At 44.2% G+C, this 12,748-nt stretch overlaps 1 protein-coding gene across 1 annotated transcript in view; it reads left to right on the top strand.

The window, feature by feature from the left end:
• Positions 1–12,748, top strand: part of LOC126328891 (uncharacterized) — a 389,478-nt gene that overhangs the window by 335,666 nt on the left and 41,064 nt on the right. The gene's annotated exons all lie outside the window — the stretch shown is intronic.

The following is a 12,748-nucleotide window of genomic DNA, read 5'->3' on the forward strand; positions in this document are numbered from 1 at the left end:
CCACGGATTAGTAATAACAAGCTCCATCTGTCATTAGGCCCATCTACTCTAATCAACTTCTTGATACTCGAAACGTTTCGGATTTTGTTTCAGTTATTCCTAAGCGTTTGGATAAGAATTGTGGGATTTGACAACTGAATACTTCTGGCACAACGTACGAATGTGATTTTGTCAACGGCTTTCTATAAAAGATGGCGGACGATAGAGTTCTCTGCAGGACACCCTCTTGCCTCGAGGTAGGAAACTGCTCCTAAACATATAAACATCGGCAGTGCAGAAAGTTGGTGCGTAAACCATTTCACTAACGACAAAAGAATGTGCATACATATGATGTACTGCCGTCAAAATAATCTCGTGACAATCACCTATTTTTAAAAATTTCCGCAGGTTATCAGTCACCAGTTCAGATATGCAAGTACTGATTGATTCCGTTTGGCTTCGAGGAAGAGGTTGACGAATTATGTTCGCAACTCGAAATATTGGAATCTTGGAGACCATGAGAAAAATTGTAAAGTATGAAGAAAGAGATGGACAAACCAGTGGTAGAGATTAATTAGACAAAGTGGAAAAAACAAATAGGAAAGTGGGTGACAATATCAGAGAATACAAGCAATAAAGTATCTACACTGATGAGTCAAAACATTATGACCACCGCCCACTGCGAGGTTGAATGCCTCCTGGTGGTGTTGCAGGCACGTGACGCCGTAAGGAAAGAATGTAAACGAAAGAGAGAGGGAATGGGCAGTGATAGCCAAGATGCGAGCCGCAAATGCGGAAATACACTGATATAAGTGGGTTTACAAAGGGTACATTTTGTGGCTCTGCGACTGGAAACGAGAAATTCTGAAACGGTGAAGTTTGTCGGCTGTTTACGTACTACTGTCGTGAGCAGCTATGGAAAGTGGCTGAAGGATGGTGAGATAACGCGTAGGCCTTATGGTACTGGACGACCACGTCTCATCACAAAACATAGAGGCCGGAGGATCCCCCACTGTGTAAGCCGGGACAGGCAGCGATCTGTGGCAGATTTGACGTCAGAGTGCAGTGCTGGTGCAGGTACAGGAGTTTCGCAGCACACCATTCAAACGCCATTGTTGAACATAGAGCTCCACATCACACAATCCCTACGTGTTCTGTGCTGACCCAACGACATCGTCAGTTGCCATTGTAGTGGACACTCCATCGCTGAGTGTTCACCGTGGAGTAATAAATCAATTGCATTTCTCGTCACTCCAAGTGGATGCCTGAGTCCTTAAACGCCGTCACTCAGGCGAGTGGCTGCTTGAAAAGTGCATCTTGCCACAAATGTAGGCTAGTGACAGGAGAATTATACACTCCTGGAAATGGAAAAAAGAACACATTGACACCGGTGTGTCAGACCCACCATACTTGCTCCGGACACTGCGAGAGGGCTGTACAAACAATGATCACACGCACGGCACAGCGGACACACCAGGAACCGCGGTGTTGGCCGTCGAATGGCGCTAGCTGCGCAGCATTTGTGCACCGCCGCCGTCAGTGTCAGCCAGTTTGCCGTGGCATACGAAGCTCCATCGCAGTCTTTAACACTGGTAGCATGCCGCGACAGCGTGGACGTGAACCGTATGTGCAGTTGACGGACTTTGAGCGAGGGCGTATAGTGGGCATGCGGGAGGCCGGGTGGACGTACCGCCGAATTGCTCAACACGTGGGGCGTGAGGTCTCCACAGTACATCGATGTTGTCGCCAGTGGTCGGCGGAAGGTGCACGTGCCCGTCGACCTGGGACCGGATCGCAGCGACGCACGGATGCACGCCAAGACCGTAGGATCCTACGCAGTGCCGTAGGGGACCGCACCGCCACTTCCCAGCAAATTAGGGACACTGTTGCTCCTGGGGTATCGGCGAGGACCATTCGCAACGGTCTCCATGAAGCTGGGCTACGGTCCCGCACACCGTTAGGCCGTCTTCCGCTCACGCCCCAACATCGTGCAGCCCGCCTCCAGTGGTGTCGCGACAGGCGTGACTGGAGAGACGAATGGAGACGTGTCGTCTTCAGCGATGAGAGTCGCTTCTGCCTTGGTGCCAATGATGATCGTATGCGTGTTTGGCGCCGTGCAGGTGAGCGCCACAATCAGGACTGCATACGACCGAGGCACACAGGGCGAACACCCGGCATCATGGTGTGGGGAGCGATCTCCTACACTGGCCGTACACCTCTGGTGATCGTCGAGGGGACACTGAATAGTGCATGGTACATCCAAACCGTCATCGAACCCATCGTTCTACCATTCCTAGACCGGCAAGGGAACTTGCTGTTCCAACAGGACAATGCACGTCCGCATGTATCCCGTGCCACCCAGTGTGCTCTAGAAGGTGTAAGTCAACTACCCTGGCCAGCAAGATCTCCGGATCTGTCCCCCATTGAGCATGTTTGGGACTGGATGAAGCGTCGTCTCACGCGGTCTGCACGTCCAGCACGAACGCTGGTCCAACTGAGGCGCCAGGTGGAAATGGCATGGCAAGCCGTTCTACAGGACTACATCCAGCATCTCTACGATCGTCTCCATGGGAGAATAGCAGCCTGCATTGCTGCGAAAGGTGGATATACACTGTACTAGTGCCGACATTGTGCATGCTCTGTTGCCTGTGTCTATGTGCCTGTAGTTCTGTCAGTGTGATCATGTGATGTATCTGACCCCAGGAATGTGTCAATAAAGTTTCCCCTTCCTGGGACAATGAATTCACGGTGTTCTTATTTCAATTTCCAGGAGTGTACAATGGGGTACATTGAGTTTGGCTTCTGTGGGATCTATTGTAGTACTCGAAGACACCATGACAGCAGTGAAGTACGTGAATGTGATTACAGACCACCTGCATCCCTTCATAGTTGTAGTCTTCTCTGATGGTGATGATATCATTCTTCACGATAACACTCTGACACAAGATCAGAATCGTTCTGCATTGGTTTAAGGAGCATGGTAGTGAACTCATTGATATCTTAATGAGCAAATACCTCTGATATGTACCCACTATAACACACATCGGGTGACAGCTACGAGTCCACAAACCACCGCCCCACAGTTTGCGGGAATTTAGCGACATGTGAGTCAACATCCGGTGCCACATACTTCTGGAAACCTACCGAGGCCTATTAGAACCCATCTCAAGGAAACTCGCTGCGATACTGTGCTTGAAAAATGGAGCAACACTATATTAAAGAAGTGGCCATAGTGTTTTGGCTCATCGGTGTATATCCTCCTTCCAGTGCTGAAATGAAACCAACAGCAGCTATTATTACAAAAGTTACATCCCACACCACGAGCTGATAATGTAAATGCTATGAACTGAAACAACAAAAAAGTCTAGTAAACGTGGGTTCTAAAATGCACAAGAGCTATGAGCATTTGTTCATGTTCGCTACTCTTGGACACATCTCTTCTACTGATAGCACTTTGCTTACCGTATTTTGAGAGGCGTTAGTATTGACCAAAATTAAGAATGTCGAATAAACATGGACTCTAAAGTGCCTACCTAAAGAGCTATGGGCATCTGTTAATGTTCTCTACTGCGAAACACATCTCTTCCACTGAACAAATATCTATCCTTAAGGTATGCATTTTAGAGCCCATGTTTACGGGACACATTTCCTTGTTTTGTCCCATACTACCTCCTTCCAAGAACTCGCAGTAGAAGAGATGTTTTCATAGTATCGGATTTGAACAAGTGCTCATAGCTCTTAAGGTATGCTTTTTGATGCCCATGTTTATTACACTTTTTTTCTTGTTTTGGTCCACATTACCACCTCTGAATATTTGTCGATGGAGTCCTGGTTCACACTGTACATAACTTATAATCTTGTTGTATGTGTGTGTTGAAAAAGGGTAAGGGAGATGAGTCGATAAAAATCAGCCTTAAGCGATCATCACGTAGCAATAGGTCATAATATACCAGCGGTTATCAAGAAGATCATCACTAAAGGACATTAACGAACGAAATGCTAGACTGGACAACACTCCTACTTGCTTATGGGAATTTGGATGATGACATAATAGTGATGAACAAGGTGAAGGTGCAAATTTATCCTCCGGAACATCGTCTTTGCAGAAGGGCATTATGTTGTACATTGGAACCCCTTGATTGCACCCCCAACAGATGCAGTTTTGCTCCAGGAATCATAGAAAATAGTACACAGTCTTTGTTTTGTAATGCTTTCATTGGGGTTACGACGGATCCACTAATTTTCATTTCTGTGATACTGAGCCTTTAGAGACATGAATGAAGTTCTGTCTGCCGGCCGCGGTGGTCTCGCGGTTCTAGGCGCGCAGTCCGGAATCGTGCGACTGCTACGGTCGCAGGTTCGAATCCTGCCTCGGGCATGGATGTGTGTGATGTCCTTAGGTTAGTTAGGTTTAAGTAGTTCGAAGTTCTAGGGGACTGATGACCACAGCAGTTGAGTCCCATAGTGCTCAGAGCCATTTGAACCATTTGAAGTTCTGTCTAATGGCTGTAGCATAAGTGTACTGTGTGGGTGCAATCCCGAAAGTTCTATACCATATTCCCGAAAATACTCTACAACATCCTATCTGGTATGGCTGCCACGGTTGTCAATAATAAAAGCTGTATGCTATCCACTGTTTTATATTTCGTTAAGTCAAAGGCAGATCAGAAACAGTTCTTCAGTAATGTATCCCGATTCATTCATCTCTGTAGAAGAACCAGCAGGTAACTTTCCCATGCAGAGTGCTGAAGAGAATGTTGTATAATTCTGATGCAATTCCAAGGTTACATTTTCTGTCCATAACACTCTTTATTGCTTCATGCGATAGAGGGAGACTCTACTTATTGTAAATGTCTCTTTTCTGGTCGTTTTTGAGGCATCTAAGAGAAAAAAATATAAGGATTTTCTTTAAAAACTCGCGAGAGATAATTTGTTTGAATATACACAAATTACTTGTAGTAATTGTGTATAATACGTTTACAGTAACCAGTCCTGACAAACTAAATTAAAGAACTGCATCGATCTAAGCAGTTCTACGTTATCGAAATTGTACTTTTTTCCTTATCTACAATGTGCTGTTGGCGAGAGTGAAATCACGAGTAAATAGTACCGAACTGTGCCAAGAGATGACAGCATATGACACACAGTCTTTCTCTGTAAACGTGTCGGAACAGGCGGGAACGGAACACAAGTTTCTAGCCTCACTAATATAGAATGTACAAGCACATTGAAACTAGTCAGTTTATGAGAGCGCATAAAACTTCATTTACCTCTCAACAAGAAAAAAAATTATACGTCTATAGCACAAACTGGTGTATTCAGGAAAAGACAGGAGGAGCTACAGAAACATTCCGCACTGCAACGCCACACAAAGGCAGTGCTTCCATCACTACGGAAATGACAAATGACGCGAAACCTTATGTTAATCGGAATTATACCTATATCGAAATTGTACCACCCTAGCACAAAACCTGGTGAAGAATTCTCTTACTTAGGGAAAAACAAGAAAGAAAACGCGACTAGTCGGACACCACTCCAAGTATCCAGTCAACTAATGTCCAGTTTCCTGGTAGCTTGCCCAATTGAAAAGACATCCAGTTTTATGTGCTTGTGTGAGAAATGGCTTTTCGCAATGCTCACCTGGAGACTGGTTGAGAACTGCAGTTACCGACAACAAACCCTGTCAGGTTTGCAACAGATTGTCAGCGACAGTGCGCGACACAGTGACACACGCCTGCTGCCACTGTCTGTGAGGATCCTTTTACGCTCACTGTGCTTACGAAGAGTTACAGGCATGCGGCTGTGAGCCATTCCCTGGACTCCTGCTCTCTGATAATCCAACAAACGGGATAACTTGACTCGCGATGCGGTCATGGCCGTAGCAAAGAAGAAATGGAAAGCAAATTGACGTTAATGTAACATCGCACTTGCAAACCATTGATTGTTAATTAATAATATGTTGATTTTAGTCTGAACAACTAAATATCGGACTTTGTTAATACCTTTTACCTTGAGTCGAGTTATTAAGTAAATTAAAAGCAAGGAAGGAAGTGTAGGGTTAATGTTCTTTCGACAATGATGTCATTACAGACGGAGCACGAGATCGGATAGGATGCGCACTGGGCTATGTCCCCCACAAAGAATGGACTTGTTATTTATTTATCTGAATCTCAGGAATCCTATACTGTGTAACCACAAAGATATGGGGTTGAAGTTAATTACATTTTTACATATTATGTTTGCAAACAACAGCGGATGTTTAGCAATGACAGCAACAACCTAACATTTACCTTAAACAGCTAAATATACACTACTGGCCATTAAAATTGCTTCAACAAGAAGAAATGCAGATGATAAACGGGTATTCATTGGGCAAATATATTATACTACAAGAGACATGTGATTACTTTTTGACGCAATTTGGGTGCATAGATCCTGAGAAGTCAGTACCCAGAACAACCACCTCTGGCCGTAATAACGGCCTTGATACGCCTGGGTAATGAGTCAAACAGAGCTTGGAAGGCGTGTACAGGTACAGTTGCCCATGCAGCTTCAACACGATACCACAGTTCATCAAGAGTAGTGACTGTCGTGTTGTGACGAGCCAGTTGCTCGACCACCATTAACGAGACGTTTTCAGTTGGTGAGAGATCTGGAGAATGTGCTGGCCAGGGCAGCAGTGGAACATTTTCTGTATCCAGAAAGTTCTGTACAGTACCTGCAACATGCGGTCGTGCTTTATCCTTCTGAAATGTAGGGTTTCGCAGAGATCGAAAGAAGGGTGTCGTAACACATCTGAAATGCACAATCCGTTACAGCCATGCGGATAAGATGCCTGTCATCTCGGCTTCTAGTGATACGAGGCCGTTGGGATCCAGCGTTCCGTATTATCCTCCTGAACCCACCGATTCCATATTCTGTTAACATTAATTAGATCTCGACCAACGCGAGCAGCAATGTCGCGATACGAGAAACCGCAATATTTATAGGCTACAATCCGACCTTTATTAAAGTCGGAAACGTGATGGTTCGCATTTCTCCTCCTTACAAGAGGCATCACAACGTTTCACCAGGCAACACCGGTCAACTGCTGTTTGTGTATGAGAAATCGTTTGGAAACTTTTCTCATGTTAGCACGTTGTAGGTGTCGCCACCGGCGCCAACCTTGTGTGAATGCTCTGAAAAGCTAATCATTTGCATATCACAACATCTTCTTCCTGTCGGTTAAATTTCGCGTCTGTAGCACGTCATCTTCGTGGTGTAGCAATTTTAATGGCCATTAGTGTATTAAAATATACATGAAAATTCAGCACACGTATTCTGCAAAATACAATGGTAGCTAGATAGCATGAATGCCAAAAGTCTCAGCATCTGTTGTAATATATTAAAATATAGAAGATACATGCTAATATTTTAACAGATCTTGTTACAATCGTATTATTTTTATTTAACTCTACGAAACCCTGACAAATAGCAATTCTGCCGAAAGCTGAAGGCAGACATAAAAATTAATTATAATCACTGTTGAGCACTGTGAGGGTGGCTATAAAGTCAAGTACTTAATGAAAGTTTACGTGGAGGTACTCATCAACAGAATAAAAAATATGTTTCATTAATAATTCCTTAACTTTCTTCCAGAAGATATTGCTTTAGTTTCTGATTGAGAGGGGTAGTTTGTTGGACTCAGGCATTACCGTTCACCGATTTAGAAAAATCGGGGGTAGTTCCATCCGGATGCACAGACAAGGAACTGGACCCTGTAGTTTCTGAAGATGTGCCCAAAACACTTCGCCACCTCACTCTGTTACGGATTAGAAAAGAATATCACACCATAGTGACAGACAAATGGAGGCATCAGGTTAGTAGAAACACTGAAAAATCAGAGAAAATACAACCCGAGCTTCCAGCCAGTACGACGTCGACGATTGCCTGCAGGTACTTGTGACGTTGTTAGACTCTTTGATGGTGAGTGGCCGCAGATGAGTCTGCCCTGTTGTGCCGCTGCGCTGCCGCCTACTGCGGCAGGCGCGCCTCCTTCACCGCCCACCCCTTCAGCCGCCTCACCACCTGTTTGAGAGAGACGTTCCTCCCCTTCCAGCCCCGAGATTAGCCCGAACGCTGGCTGTTCATGCTTGAGACTGAACGGAGGAAAATTCGTCGAGGTAAATCGTCGTTAATGGAAACGCACGTAATGGCAGTCGCATTATCCTCAAGAACAGTCGAAAAAAATCTCTTCCAAATGCCGTTGGCAATATACCAGTACAGTTTACTTGCCATTTAAGTGTGTTCTGAAACGCTCTGTCCTCTTTCTTCAAGGGCTCTAAAACTTAAACCCTTGCATTCTCTGTCAATGCGTTGTCGTTAGTCTTCTCTGGCACGCATTGCAACTACATACCCATTTTTATTGTGCGTGAATTTGAAGAACTACGTTTGTTGCCTTTTAGTAAATCAAATTGAATACGAACGCTATGAGAGAATGAATAGCCGCCTACCACTACTGAATCCATGTTACCTCTAGTGTTCGCTGAAACGTGTTCTTCATCATAGATATTTTCTGGTGTATTTGGATTGGTGGTCAGTAAGAGAAAGCTTCACATACTAATTACACGATTTCTTTTAGCTACATTTTTTCACTTTCATCAATAAAGGTCATTAGAGGCAATTGTTCAGTCTTTGCCACAGATATAATGCAGTACGAAAGGATAGTTATTCTCATCATCGTCCATCCCAAATAATCAGATCTACAAAGAAGTGGAACATAGCTCATAGAAATTTACTAGACAGCTTTCTAGTCCTTGAAAATTGCATAATATAAAATAAAATTTGTTAACGTAAAGCAGAAGAGGATACAGTAATGTCCACTGTTCTCGAAGCTTATCTTTGTTTCGTACATCTTTAATCCATTTTTTTCTCTGTCCCGTACTTCTGCACTGTGAGGATTCATGGCCTTGTTAGTCCTAGCAACACATTTCTGAAAAGTGTGTCGCGTTATTAGACAGAGTGCAATTTGAGTTCGTCGTTGCTACATTTACATGCAGATGGCGACATTTCACAGCGTCGACGTATTTTATCCACATAACACCGTAAGAAAGAGTTCTACGAAGTAAGTAAATGCTTAAAGAACTAAATTCAAGAGAAAATATTTTATGAAACAATATGAAGAAATCTGTTTAAAGGAGAAATTAAAGAAATAATATTTTATTAGCTAAGACATCTTAAAAAAAAGTGATGAAATTATTTCGTTTCTAGTTTTAAGAACCACAAATAAAATGAGATAAATGGAAAATGCTGTCTCACTGCAATTATTTCGTTTTTTCTAAAATAGCATTGCCTTGAAGCCCTACGATCATGGATGCAAGTACTGCGGCCTCGGTTGTAACGCCATTGTTTCAGTTTTGTGAAATGTAAAGAACGGACTGCCTTTTATTCAATGGCTTCTATGAAGATGCGATTGCCGGCCGGACTGGCCGAGCGGTTCTAGGCGCTACATTCTGGAGCCGCGCGACCGCTACGGTCGCAGGCTCGAATCCTGCCTCGGACATGGATGTGTGTGATATCCTTAGGTTTGTTAGGTTTAAGTAGTTCTAAGTTCTAGGAGACTGTTGACCTCAGAAGTTAAGTCCCATAGTGCTCAGAGCCATTTGAACCATTTTTTGAATATGCGACTGCCATTGTAAAAAATATGGCGAGAGTGTCAAAATCGCTTCTTTTGCAGTGCATATGTTTCAAACTAAGTGGAAAGGATCGTGGTCGATTGCGAATACAATAATGGGACAAAAGTCATGGGATAACGACATATACATGTACAAATGCCGGGAATATCGCGTACACATATTATAAAATGGTAATGCATTGGTGCAGCTGTCATTTGTACTCAGGTGATCCATGTGAAAAGACTTTCCAGGTGATTATGGCTGCACCACGGGAATTAACAGACTTTGACCGCGGAGTGACAGTTGGAGCTTCACGCATGGGACACTCCATTTCGGACATCGTTAGAGAAAGCCGTATTCCGCGAGCCACAGCGTCAAATGTGTGAGAGAGCATCAAATTTCAGACATTACCTTTCACCACGCACAACCTAGTGGCCGACGGATTTCACTTAACGACTGAGAGCAGCGGAGTTTGCGTAAACTCGTCATTTCAAACAGACAACCAACACTGAGTGAAATAACTGCAGAAATCACTGTGGGACCTACGATGAACGTATCCGTTAAGACAGAGCGTCGAAATTCGGCGTTAATGGGCTACGGCAGCAGACAACCGACGCGAGTGTCGTTGCTAACAGCACGACGTCATCTGCAGCGTCTCTCTTGGGCTCGTGACCACATCGGGTGGACCGTGGTCTGCTCAGATGAGCACGTTTTCAGTTTGTAAGAGCTGTCGGCAGCCTTTGAGTGTGGAGCAGATCCCACGACGCCATGGACCCAAGTTGTGAACAAGGCACTGTAGAAGCTGGTCGTGGCTCCATAATGGTGTGGGCTGTTTTTGCATGGAATGGACTGGGCCCTTTGGTCCAACTGAACCTATCATTGACTGGAAATGGTTATGTTCGACCACTTGGACACCATTTGCAGCCATTAATGGCCTTCGTGTTGCCAGTCAATGAAGGAATTTTTATGGATGACAGAGCGCCATGTCACACGAAGAACATTCTGGACTGCTCGAGCAAATGATTTGGCCATCCAGATCGTCTGACATGAATCCTATCGTACATTTATGGGACACAGTCGAGAGGTCAGTTGGTGCACAAAATTCTGCACCGGCGTCAATTTCGCAATTATGGACGGCTATGAAGGCAGCATGGCTCAGTATTTCTGCAGAGGACTTCCAATGACTTGTGGGACCCATGTCACGTCGAGTTGCTGCACTACACCGGACAGAAGGAGGTGCGACTCTATAGTAGGAGGTATCCCATGACTTTGCCAACCCACTGTGTATTCCCGTAGTAGAAAACATGTCCGATACATAGTGCGTGCAGCAACAAATGAAGTCATATGGATATGCATGAACTTTAGATTCTCGTAGTTCCCAGAAATTAAGAAGGAAAACCTCTTTAGCCCCTAGTACCTTGTTAAAACATTAGAACTGCAAACGACACCCCCCAATACCTGGCACACTACCTTAGATTCCTTGCTGAAAACCATGTGGACTGATGGAATTTTGTTAACGGAAAACTGAAACGGATGCACTACAAAAAATTTAACAAATTTATTGTAAACACTGTAGTAATGAGTTGGTCTCAGGTCTAAGCGTATACATTCCACGGACACTTAATTACAATAATCTACTTCATATAACGTAGAGTCTCCCTTTCCTCTTCGCTCAATATCTGTCCGAAGTGGCTTTGTAGTAAAGAGTAGTATCGTTATACACCGACCGCGAATGAAAAAGTGTGCTTTCGAACCCCGAGTCTTCTTCGCAGAAACCATTCCTTCATTTTCCTCAAGCGATTCAGAGCAACCAAAGAGAGCCCAAATGTGGATCACCTGGTATGAACGCCACTGCAGTCAATTGCATGTCCAGTATCTTCATCAGTGAGATAGCTCGCCCGATCACAGTATCGATGAGGAGGCTGCGAGACATCGATTGACTGGAGCTAGTCCGAGGGCTGATCGATAGAACCGAGATCTCGTAATTGTGAAAGACGTGAAAAACATTAAGCGCTCATTCTCTACATCGACGACCTGTATGTTATTGATTCACCCAGATACCTGGTAATCACGCGTCTTAATTTACGGTCTGGTCGAATAGCACTTCCGTGATAATGTGATTTTAAGAATTTCATAGACACCTGATAGCAAAGGGTGTCTTCCGATGAAGGCGCAGCGAATTGTCAGAGACTCTAGAAGAAAAAGAAACAATAGAGCCACCAGACATTGGGCTCTTGCGTTTGCTCCAAACGGCCAGCCTCCCCACTTACACTGTTACAGATGTGTATCTGGATATCCTTTGAAAAATCTGAATGCGTTCTTTTGATTTTTTACCTTGCTTGAATTCTCTGGGCTGTCGTTGGTGTTCAGCTTGAACAGGTAATGCATAGACTCAAGGCTGTCACGACCAGAGTGTTTCTTTTTCCATATAAATAGAATTATTGAAATACAATGTAATTTTTTAGGCCCTTGAGAAGTCATACGACTGTTCTCTCCTTGCTGCCGGTTTGATTTATATAGCCTCCTACGATTCGTCAAACGGAACTTTCCTGCTGCTTTGATTTCAGTGTAGAAGTGCGTTATTTGCGTATAGTCAAAATGGCTCTGAACACTATGGGACTTAACATCTGTGGTCATCAGTCCCCTAGAACTTAAAACTACTTAAACCTAACTAACGTAAGGACATCACACACATCCATGCCCGAGGCGGGATTCGAACCTGCGACCGTAGAAGTCGCGCGGTTCCGGACTGAGCGCCTAGAACCGCCAGACGACCGCGGCCGGCTGCGTATAGTCGATGGTAGTTACTTGTGATACAAGAACGAAACCACATTCAAACTCTATACGTACTCACTCCAGCTACATAGTTGCACAACACTGAAACAATGCGGTGTCCATCTTTTGTAACTTTGTTATTGCCCATCGCATCTGCGTTTATGTGACAAAATACATTTTTGCTGCGCGATGTTATTCGTCTCAGTTCTACGAATTTGTGAAAACGTGATATGTACCATATTTGAAATTGAGTGGTGCGATAATCCTTAGAAGCAACTAAAGGATTGAAATACTTTTGAATTTTAGCAGTTTTAAGAGCAGTCAAATAAAATTGTTTCTGA

The sequence above is a fragment of the Schistocerca gregaria genome, chromosome 2 (assembly GCF_023897955.1).
Source record: "Schistocerca gregaria isolate iqSchGreg1 chromosome 2, iqSchGreg1.2, whole genome shotgun sequence".
NCBI lineage: Eukaryota > Metazoa > Arthropoda > Insecta > Orthoptera > Acrididae > Schistocerca > Schistocerca gregaria.